Source organism: Callorhinus ursinus, unplaced genomic scaffold (genome assembly GCF_003265705.2).
Source record: "Callorhinus ursinus isolate GAN/ISIS: 27379988/994484 unplaced genomic scaffold, GSC_fseal_2.0 scaffold1, whole genome shotgun sequence".
Taxonomy (NCBI): Eukaryota; Metazoa; Chordata; class Mammalia; order Carnivora; family Otariidae; genus Callorhinus; species Callorhinus ursinus.
The window spans coordinates 112,291,171-112,302,989 of NW_027397063.1; positions in this window are offsets into that span (position 1 = coordinate 112,291,171).

An 11,819-nucleotide genomic window follows, 5' to 3' on the forward strand; every position below is an offset into this window, starting at 1 on the left:
AAAAGTTATTTATTCATTGATTCAACACATTTACTGAGGACCTAGACAGGTTGCATTACCCTGCCACTGGGCACTGGACTAGACATTAAAGGTCCAATGGCCAAAAAGAGTTGTCTGTCCTCTCCTCAAAGCCTTTGTTTCCCATCTGAGAAGCGAGAGAGGGCCGTAAAAGGCAATTACAAGGCTTTGTAAATGGTACGGTCCTGCACATTCCTTATGTTGCTAGATATGAGCCTATACAAATCAATTAACAAAATGTATATATTGCAACAGTGTCGAAACAGCAGCCTGTAATTAATAACTGTTGTTTGGGGTGCTCAACAAAGCCATAAAATCCATTAACAGCCCTCATGCTGCTCAGCCCTTCTGCACCGCCCTGGCAGCTCACCCAGAGGCACAGCAGTTGGGAAGGCCAATTCTTCTGCATTTCCAGGCACCAAGAGGTGCTTGGCGAAGGGGGAAGGGGCAGCAGTGAATCACAGTGGCCACAGACAGGCTCAGACCAGGCAGGGCACTTCACCTGCAGGTCTCCTTTAACCTACACAACCAACATCAGTGCTATTATTCTCATTTCACACATGAGGAAATAGAGGCTCCAGGCAAGTTAGGTAAGTTCCTTGCCCAAGATCAAAGAGCTAATAAATGCCCTAGGCCAATGCCAGAATCTTGCCTTTTTCAGACTCAGTATCCAGATCTAGATAGGATGGCAAGGAGAAGGGAAAGCTGACCCAGGCAAAATCAAAGAAACCAGCAAATACTGGAGAAATATAAATTTGTCTCATTTTCTTCCATTTACACTCCATCGAGTTACATATTTGCCTCGCCTTCATTTTCTCTAACCATTAGACTTACTTTAATGACTTAGCTGCACTGTCCCTTGATATCATTCTACAGGGTTTCATTAGGACCCATTGGTTAGTCCTAAAAATTTTACATGAGATTTCAAATGCAGACTAAGTAATGAGAAAGAAGAGGAAATACAGCTGTTTGGAAAACATCCCCACCCCATGTAGTAGATCACCAAGAAAGAACACAACAGAGAGACACAGGGAGCAGGCCAGTGACCAAGAGGCATGGTATTACTAGCCTCCATCTCCTCCTCTACAAACAGGGCTAATAACAATGCCTTTTGAGAGAGATGAAGTTCACTAGTGGCCCCCATTTGTTCATGTCTCCCTAAATCCATTCCCTTTGGATATGCTGTCCTACCCCAACTTAGAGCTTGGCCGTATGACTTGCTTTGGCAAGTAGGAGAGTCACATGCATGTTTCCTTTTCCTTTCTGGGACCCCTGCCACCATCATAAGAACAAGCCCAGGGTAAGCCCCAGGAGGGTGAGAGACCATATGGAGCAGAGCTGAGCTGTCCAGCCAGCCAAGACCAGCCCAGACTGGTCAGCAACAATTTACCCACCAGCTGACCACAGTTACATGAGCGAGCCCAGCAAGATCAGCCATGCCTGGCCCACATCAGAGCTGCCCAGTTAACTCATAAAAAATAATAAATAGTTGTTGTATTAAGCTGCTATGTTTGGGGCAGGGGGTGGGGGGTTGATTAAGAAGTGTTACACCTACTTCATAAGGTCATTACAAGAAGCAAATGAGAAAATGTATGTGAAATATTCAGGATGTTGCCTGGCACATAGTCAATGTCCAATAAATATAAAATGTCCCCTCTTCTCCCTAATTTCCCAAGTCTCTGAAATGCCACTCATAACTGGTTTTTTTGGGAGAAAGGCACGAACCTGGCTGAGGGGATGGAAGTGAGTTAAGTTCAGCCTTGGAAATACTCGGGCCACAAAAAGTTCAAGTCCACGTCATCTGTGTGGAGCACTGCTGGGCCACTGCGGATGCAGAGAGTGGGTAACACCACCCAAGAGTTCACGCGTCACATGGTGCCAGGCTTTGTGGTGGGAGTTTGACATTCCATATTCGATTTAATCCTTACAACAGCACGTATTCTTTTCCCCTATTTTATTATAGCCAGATTACTGGCTTAGAAAGTTTGAGTAAGGGCGCCTGGGTGGCTCGGTTGGTTAAGCGACTGCCTTCGGCTCAGGTCATGATCCTGGAGTCCTGGGATCGAGTCCCACATCGGGCTCCCTGCTCAGCGGGGAGTCTGCTTCTCCCTCTGACTCTCTTCCCTCTCGTGCTCTCTATCTCTCATTCTCTCTCTTTATCTCAAATAAATGAATAAAATCTTAAAAAAAAAAGAAAGTTTGAGTAACTTATCTACATTCACTGATTATGCTGAATATGAATTCGTGTCTGCCTAATTCAAAACTCCATCTTTCTCCCACACATCATTGTTTTGAGAAAGGCATGTAGAAAAAGTAAGCAGTGAAAAAGTTTCATATGAAAAAAGGTACCTTTGGCGATTTGATTTTTTTTTCCCATCTTTATCCACCATCACCTCTGAGTAATAAATGCAATATAAATACAAGTCTCCAAATTTGTTGAGGCCCTACCCTTTATTTTTGACTTGCTATTGGTGCATGTTCCTTTAAAGAACCAGGCTCAAAAAATGGTGAGCAGGATGATGTAAGTCCTTGATCACTTTACGCCCCAAGCCCAGGGTCCCACCTGGTGGTGCAGGGATGAATCTCAGACAATTTATTTGGGTCAATAGTTTTTAATAGATTAGAATAGAATAGAATAGAATCTAACAGGAACAGGCCTGACATAAGCACAACCAAACCCTCTCATTTTAACCTGGGTCATTAATGCTTTGCCTAATTAAGCACCAAAACACAGCCCCTGAATAATTTAAACTTGGTAAATGAAGAAAATAAATAAGTCATAGCAGTTTATGGAAACCTGTTTCTGAAAAGAAAATTAAACAGAGGCTTTCTGTTTTTAATTTCATTCAATTAAAAGTACTTAACTTTAAAAGAAAGGTTGAAAATCTGATCCTTAAAGAACTGGAGCCCTTTACTCTTTCCCTCCCCCATCCTGGCAGGCAAAGCCAGGTCTTCATGACCCGCAAGCAATTGGACAGGTTACAGAATTTCCAACATCTCTCAGATGTTTTGATGTTAGTGCAGACATGCTGCTGCCAAAGGAGCTTTTTAAAGTTTAGGCATTTCTCTTCAGGAAAAAGCAAGACAAGCTTGTTCGTGACCAAAGCCAGTTCATGTTCAACACTATTTAGACATGAGTGTTTTATGCTTGGCAAAGCAGAGTGCCCTGACTAAAAACAAATATGTCATTGATTACAGCAAGGAATTATTCCAGTATACTCTCCTATACTTCCCTTGGACTTGTATACCCTGTGGTGGCTTAAAAAAAAAAACACAAAACACAGCCATAAAATCCAATGACACTTCTCCCATTGAGGGATAGAATCTATTTCTCCCGCCCTTGAATCTGAGCAGACTTGTGACTGCTTCTTCCCACAGAATTCAGCAGAAGTGATGCTATGTGACTTCCCAGACTAGATCATAAAGGCAATGCAGCATCTGCTTCTCTCACTAGGATGCTCACTTTTAGAGCCTGGAGCCACCAGAGACAAAGTCCAGCTACCCTGAGGCTGCCGTGTTGTGTGGATTTCAGGCCACATAAGAAGGCCACATGCAGGTGTGCTGACAGCCCCGGCTGAGTCCGACATTTGAGTCATCCCGGAACCTTCAGATAATTTCATTGCTTAGCTGCTGACTCCCCTCCAGCTATTTGGATCTTCTCAGCTGAAGCCTCAGACATCATGGAATAGAGTAAAGCCATTTCCACTATGCCCTGCCCAAACCCCTGACCCACAAAATCCATGAGTGCAGTAAAACGGTTGTTTATGCCGCTAAGTTTTGGGACGGTTTATAATGCATCAGGAGTAACTGGAACATAATTTTCATTTGTTCCTTACAACACAGACAGGGGATTGGAAAGTATGCTGAGGTAAGTCATGTGTGACTAGTCCCATTTTGTAGCTCAAATGTGGAGACTTGTGGAGGCCAAGAAGAGGAACCAGTAGAGCTTAGTGCGAAGAGTGACTTCCAGAATCATACAAAGCTAGATTCCAAAGCCAGCTCTACCATTTGCTAACCATGTATGACTCAAGAAAGCTACTTACTCTGTTTGGAACTCAGTTTCCTCATCTACAAACTGGGACTAATGTAACAAGGTTATTTTTTTTAATTTTTTTTTCATTTTATTATGTTATGTTAATCACCATACATTACATCATTAGTTTTTGATCATTGTTTGCATATAATACCCAGTGCTCCATGCAGTACGTGCCCTCTTTAATACCCATAACCAGGCTAACCCCTTCCCCCCACCCCTTCCCTCTAGAACCCTCAGTTTCTCAAAGTCCATCGTCTCTCATAGTTTGTCTCCCCCTCCGATTTCCCCCCTTCATTTTTCCCTTCCTATGATCTTTTTTTTTTTTAACATATAATGTATTATTTGTTTCAGAGGTACAGGTCTGTGATTCAACAGTCTTACACAATTCATGGTTAAATGAATTGTAAAGAGCCGAATCTTTTCCCTGCCAGATGGTAGAGATACAGTAAACAGAGCCATCCATAGTGAGAGTAGAAACTCACCCAGGGCCACATGGGTTGTTGGTGGCCTTTTTCCTGATCCTTAGTACAGTATTTGGTGTTTTCCATGCAGGCAAAATATGGACATCTGTGGACACACGTGGAACCACACCAGCTCAAGCCCCACCAGCACCTTGGCCAACACTGCCGAGGAAAGCATCAGCCCACATGCACTGCCAGAGCAGTTCAGATGTGCTATGAGTACCTACATCTACCTGTCCTGCCATTTCTGGGCTTTGTTCCACTAAAGGGGACAGGAAGGAACCTACCATTTATTGAGGATGTACTATGACCCAGACATTATATACATCCCTTCATTTAGTCATCTCTCAGCTCTGGAAGGTGATTTATTCCTCCCATCAGACACTAAGGGAAACTAAGGCTCAAAGAGATTAAGTTATACTGTGTATTAGTCAGGGCTCACCAGAGAAATGGAACCAATGGGATAGAGAGAAAGATACAAGTATCTATATATCTATATATGACAGAAAAGTGATTAGATAGATGATAAATGTGGAGAGAAAGAGATTGACTTATTATAAGGAATTGGCTCATGCAATTATGGAGGCCGTTAAGTCCCAAGATCTAGGTCCCAGACACCCAGGAGAGTCAATGGTATAGTTCTAGTCCTAGTCTAAGAGCCTGGGGACCAGGAGAAACAATGGTGTCACTTAAGTCCAAAAGCTGACAGCCTTAAGACCCAGGAAGAGCCGATATTTTAGGTCAAGTCCAAAAGCAGGAAAAAACAAGTGTCCCAGTTGAAAGGCAGTCAGGCAAGAGGAACCCTCTCTTACTCTGGGAGGGTCAGGGTTTTTGTTTTATTCAGGCCTTAACTTGATTGGAAGAGGGCCACCCACATTAGGAAGGCCGTCTGCCTTATTCAGTCTACTGATTCAAATGTTAATCTCATCCAGAAACACCCTCACAGGAACACCCAGAATACCTCATGGTCCAGTCAAGTTGACACATAAAATTAACCACCACATACTGCTACAAATGAAGGGGTTGGGATTCGAGCTGAGGTCTGTCTGCCTCTGAAGTTCTATTTTGTCCTGCAAAATGAGCCAATCTGTCCAGCTGCCATCATGGCTCTAGGTGCTAGGTTTGGATAGAGACCAGGGGTGCTGTCCTGAGTCACCCTGACCATAAACCAGTGCAAGTTTTACCCAGCAGCCTTTGCCTTTCAGTAAGCTTTCACACTTTCCTAGGATAGAATCCTGTCACCCTGCTGCCTCAATCATCCCTAACAGGTCTTCCCCAGGATGTTCCTTCCTACTTTCTTTCCTTTTTCTGTTTCTAAGGGCCTGACTTGAGTCCCCTGCCTCAAGTTTTCCACTGTGCCCACCCTCTCCTACCTGGTGTTCACACAACCAGCTGCTTAGCTATCGATACTCAGCCCTCCCCCACTACTCAGGGATCCTCCAAGGCTCCGCAAGACCTATAGCAGGAGGTCAAGATTCTTACCAGCCTGGCTTTCACCTCCTTTGATAACCCGACTGCCATTACTATGCTTCTGGCTGCTGTCTACACTGTCTGTCAGAAAGTTCAATGCCAATCCTGCCTCCCACACATTTGCTCACACTACATCCTCTACTGCTGTGGGTTGAATTGAACCCACCCCTCCAAATTCCTATGTTGAAGTCCTAACTCCCAGCACCTCGGAATGTGACTGTATCTATAGAGAAGGTCTTTCAAGAGGCAATTAAGGTAAAATGAGGTCCCTAGGATAGGCCCTAATCCAATATGACTGGTGTCCTTATCAGAAAAGGAAATTTGGGGGCACCTGGGTGGCTCAGTCAGTTAAGCCTCTGTTAAGTGTCTGCCTTCAACTCAGGTCATGATCCCCGGGTCCTGGGATTGATCCCTGTATCAGGCTCCCTGCTCAGCGGGGAACCTGCTTCTCCCTCTCCGTCTGCCTGTAGCTCTGCCTATTTGTGCTCTCTCTCTAAAGAAAGAAAAAAAAAGGAAAGGAAAGGAAAGGAAATTTGTCCACCCATGTAACAGAGTAAGGACCCAGGGAGAAGACAGCCATCTATAAGCCAAGAGGACAGGCCTCAGAAGAAATCAACCTTGCCAACATCTTGATCTCACTCTAGCCTCCAGAATTGTGAGAAAATAGGTTGTTTAAGCCATTCAGTCTGTGGCACCATGTTGTGGCAGCCCTAGGAAAGGAACCCAACTACCCCCAGCCTCCCTCCCCTTCCCCACGTAGCCCACTCAGTCCTACCTCCAGTATCTGTCTCTCCTAACTCCCCAGCACACATTTATTCTAAAGTCCTCTAGAGGCTCTCCATCATATTTGAAATTTAAAAAAAAAGCCATTTCAGGCTCACTCACCAAGCCCAATTTGATCTGCTCCTGCTTGCTTCTCAGACCACTCTCTCCTTGTCCATTGGACTTTGCTCTTTTGAACATGACAAGCTCTTCTCTGCCATGAGGCTATACCCTTTCCTGAGATTGTACTTCCCTTTGACCATCACATGACATTCAGGTCTCATCTTAAGTGTCACTTCTTCAGATATTTTCTTATGAATTTACTCGTTCATTTTTTTCTTGTCTCTTCCCAATAGAATATAGATTTTAGGAGAGGAGAGACCCATGTGCCTGGTATATGGGTACTAGATAGTTATTGAATGAATAAGTGGTTTACTTTCCCTAACAGAGTGATTTTTTTCTGCATCACTCTTTCCTGACTATTTCACCAAACAATGTATTACAAAACCACTGAAATGTACATTCTTCTTATAAAAAAATATAGAACTGATATTTTCATGTAGCTTGAGCATTTTTCTGGAAAATCCAAACTATTCTTAATGGTGGGGTGGTGGTAAAAAATAAGAGATTATCCTGAGGGGTTGGTAGTGCAGACACTGTTTTCATTTTATACATGAAGAAATGGAAGTGAATAGATGTCACACCCCTGGCCTAAGGTCACACAGCCTGGGCTGGGTTCTAGCTGTCTTGAGTCCTGGTCCAGAACTCTTTCTCTACACCATGTCCACTTACATAACGAGGGGTTAATAAGTATACAAATGCCAGTTGCTTACAATACCTAGAGCAGACTGAACTAGGAGTCAGGAAATGCCTTCCACACCAAACATCCTAGTGGAGAGGTCCCTGTGATAGAGAAGTGACGGGACAGCATTTCGCTGCTTTCCCAACCCAGAGACAGAGTCAACCCATGCCTGCTCCGCCTTCAGAGGCTTCCAGTCTGAGGATGACAGCTGACCGCCTAGACTGCACCAAGGAAATCATCCCACCAAAGTAATTTTAAAGTTTTATGTCTTTCAGTTTCTCACTATTTAAGAATTTTTTTCCAAGTTAGCGTGGTTATGTGTAGTGAATCATGTGTCCAAAGGGGATAGGATACATTCTGTCACCTTCACTCGATGTTCTACAACACCTGGGAATGTCAAAAAACAGTGTTGCGTGGATGGCCCATGATAAACGGTAGGTATTTGCCGGCAGAAGAATTGAAGGACATGAAAAACTGGAGCCTTGTTGAAATGGCAAAGTGGGGCTCCGTTCCTGCTTTAGTCCATCGGCGACTGAATACCGGAAACTGACTTCACTGTAAAAAAATATTAAGCAATTTTTTGGATTTAGAGTTTGAGGATGAGTACTCTTAAATCAGACTATTAAAATCCAAACTAAATACGTTTCCCTAAAATTGGTCTAAAGGTTGATTTAATACTACAACGACTTAGAAGAGAAGGAGAGAGGGACAAAGGTTCTCAGAGAGCAACTACACAAACAATGATTAAGGATTCTGAGGCTTTATAGAACACAATTCATATACATGAATATGAAATTCTGTACTTTACGAACGGAGATTAGGGCTTCTTTTAAACTCTTCCTAGAAACTGATCCGATGCCTGTATCTCCAAAGTGCTTAATACATGTCCATAATTAATAAATTCTTTAAATATCTGAACTGTTACTCAGGAGCAAATATGAAATAAGGACACTTTCAGACACCCAGTGCTAGTTTTCTAGCAGGTCCTCGTGGAAGGAAACTCTAAGATAAAAGAAGGAATAGAGAACAATAAAGAACATGTGGATAGATCTAAACAAGATTTAAACCAGAAAATGAAAACATTAGCTAAAATGATGAGGAATTTGCATGGCATATAAACAAAAATCACAAGAAAACACTGGGCAAAAATAACATAGACTAGAATGGAGAGATCAGAATTAAAATATTCTAGGCTCCATGCATTGTTCTGAAGTAGAATGGAGATATGGATGACATTTAGACTGCTCACCAAGTGTTCTTGTTTAAATTTTAACGGTAAGCAGTTAAAGATTAGATATAGAACACATAACTTTCAAATTATTAGAAAAAAGGAGGGAATGGAATAAAACTCGATCAAGTCGATAAATGATGGTAAAGGAATAAAAAATATGCATAGGAAAGGCATATTTATTAGAACAAAATAAATTGATATAATAAACCCAAATATATCATTACTAAATATGAAAGGAATAAACTTACCTATTAATAATGGAGATTCAAAATTAGATATTTTTTAAATGCTGTCATAAGTTGTTTACAAGTGAAACACCTAAAATGTAAGTACAGAGAAAAGTTGAAAGTCACAGTGTGTGTATTTATATTCATATGTGTATATAAAGAAGTTTTACTAAAAACAATGAGGGTCACTGCATAAAGATAAAATGTTAAATTTGCCAGGAAGAAATAATAGTTCTAATCTTCTTCATACTTAATAACATAACCTCAAAATATATAAAGCAAAAATTTACAGAATTACAAGATTCATGAATTCACAATCACAATAAAAGATGCTTCATTTTGTAATTTGTAGGTCAAGCCTATAAAATTTAGTAAGAATAGAGAACTCTGAACAATACGATGAGCAATTCTGCTCTAATGGGCCAATTTAAACCCAGCAATGAACAATTAAAGTAGATATTTTGATTTTCAAACACAAATTATATATTTACAAAGCAAGTGTCAACAAATAGTATAAGGTGTCTACACCATGTAGACAACATTTTTTTATCACCATTATGCTAAAACACAATAACAAGAAATGTTCTAAAATGCTCACATATTTGGAAATTGAGGGGAAAACTTCTAAATGGCTAGTAGCTCAAAGAGAAAATAAAAATTTTAATTTAAAAAAATTTAGAACTAAACAATAGTGAAAATACCACATAATAACACAGAATGAAGCTAACGTATTTAGAAATAATCATATTTAATACACATCTTGGAAAAGAAACAAGTCTGAAGACTTTTGAGTGGAGCATGCAACACAAAAAGTTACACAGTGTACAGTGATAGTACCTGGGATTGCATGATGTTGCAGAAGCAACAGACAAACAAAGAAATGGGACAGAGTAGAGAGCCAGGAAATAGATGAATACGTGTGCAAAAACTTAACATGTGCTTAGAAGTCAGTGAAGGAAAGGGCAGACACTCTGTCAATGGTAATAAAGGAACTCCAGATGGAACAAAGTCTTCATCTGCAAAATGCAAAATCACAAATTTTAGAAGAAATTTTGGAATATTTGCTATGGCTTGCGAGTAAGGAGGAAAAAAATCTCTTAAATGCAAAACAAAAAGCACAAATCATGAAGAAAGTATTGATATATTCAGTACATTAAAATTAAGAACTTTTGTTCATTAGAAGACACCATAAATAAAGTGAAATGTGAAACCATGACAGGAAAATTGATATTTGCAACCCTATAACTAACAAAGGACTGGTACCAGAATATATGAAGAATTCCTACAAATCAATAAGAATAAACTAAGCAATTAAGAAACTAGGGGAAATTTATAAACTGGTAATTCATAGAAAACTAAATCTGAAAGGCAAATAAACACACACACAAAATGCTCAATATCACAAGTCAGCAGGGAAATAGAAATTTAAAACAATAAAAAGATACTTCTCAGGTCTGAATGTTTGTGTCTCTCCAGTATTCATATGTTGAAACCTAATCCCTAAGGTGATGGTATTTGGAGGTGGGGCCTTTGGGGGGCTGACTGGGTCATGAATCCTGGGATTAGTGCCCTTATAAGAGAACCCACTCCCCAGGGAGCTCCAGAACCCCTTTTGGCATGTAAAAGTAGGAGGAGACAGCAGCCCAGAAGACCCTCACTGGAAGGTGCTGTCGCCCTGATCTCAGACTGCCAGCCTCCAGAACTGTGAGAAATAAACTCCTGTTGTTGTAAGCTGCCCCATTTGTGGTATTTTATTATAGCAACCGGAACAGACCAGAAGAGGTACCGTTTCACACATATCAAAATTAAAAACGTTTTAAAAGTCTAACAATACCATACACTGGTGAGAATGAAGAGCAATGGGAAGATTCATACTGAAGGTGGAAATATAAACGGTACAACTACTCTAGAAAGCATTAGGTAGAAGCTATGGAAAACTGAATAAACTGAATATACGCGTATTTTCCACAATCTAGTGTAGTGTCCTAGGGCTGCTGTAAGAAAATGCCACCAACTGGAGGGCTTCAAACAACAGAATTTATTCTCTCAGAATTCTGGAGGCTAGAAGTCAGAAATTGAGATGTCAGTAGGGCCATGCTCTCTCTCTCTGAAGCTTCTAGGGGAAGATCCTCCCTTGCCACTCCGGGTTTCTGATAGCCTGGAGTGTTCTTTGCCTTGTGGCAGCAAACTCTAATGTCATCACTGACTTTGCATGGACTTCTCCCTGTGTCTCTGCATCTTCACATGGCCATCTTCATGCCCTATTGTATTAGGAGCCTACTCTACTCCAGGATGACCTCATCATAACTGACCTAACTGTACCTATAAGCGCTCTATTTCCAAATAAGCTCACATCCTAAGAATTGGGAGTTGGGAGGACTTCTTGGGCAGGGACACAATTCCACCCATAATGTCTAGCCAGATCTGTTGGCTATATATTTAAAATACGTTTTAAATATATATAAGTTTATGTATGTACATACACACGTGAAAACATGTATATAAATGTTCACTGCAGCATCTTTCATAATTATGAAAATAGAAAAATATAAATATCTTCAACAGAAGATGAGTTCATCAATTATGATATATTCATGCAATGGGATATTACATAGCAGTTAAATTAAGTAAAACTTGTAGAAAATGGGAAAATCAAAATACATGAAGCTGAACAAAATAAAAATTGAAAGTTTCCAGGGGCGCCTGGGTGGCTCAGTCGGTGAAGCATCTAACTTCGGCTTAGGTCATGATCCCAAGGTCCTGGGATGGAGCCCCACATCAGGCTTCTTGCTCAGTGGGGAGCCTGCTTCTC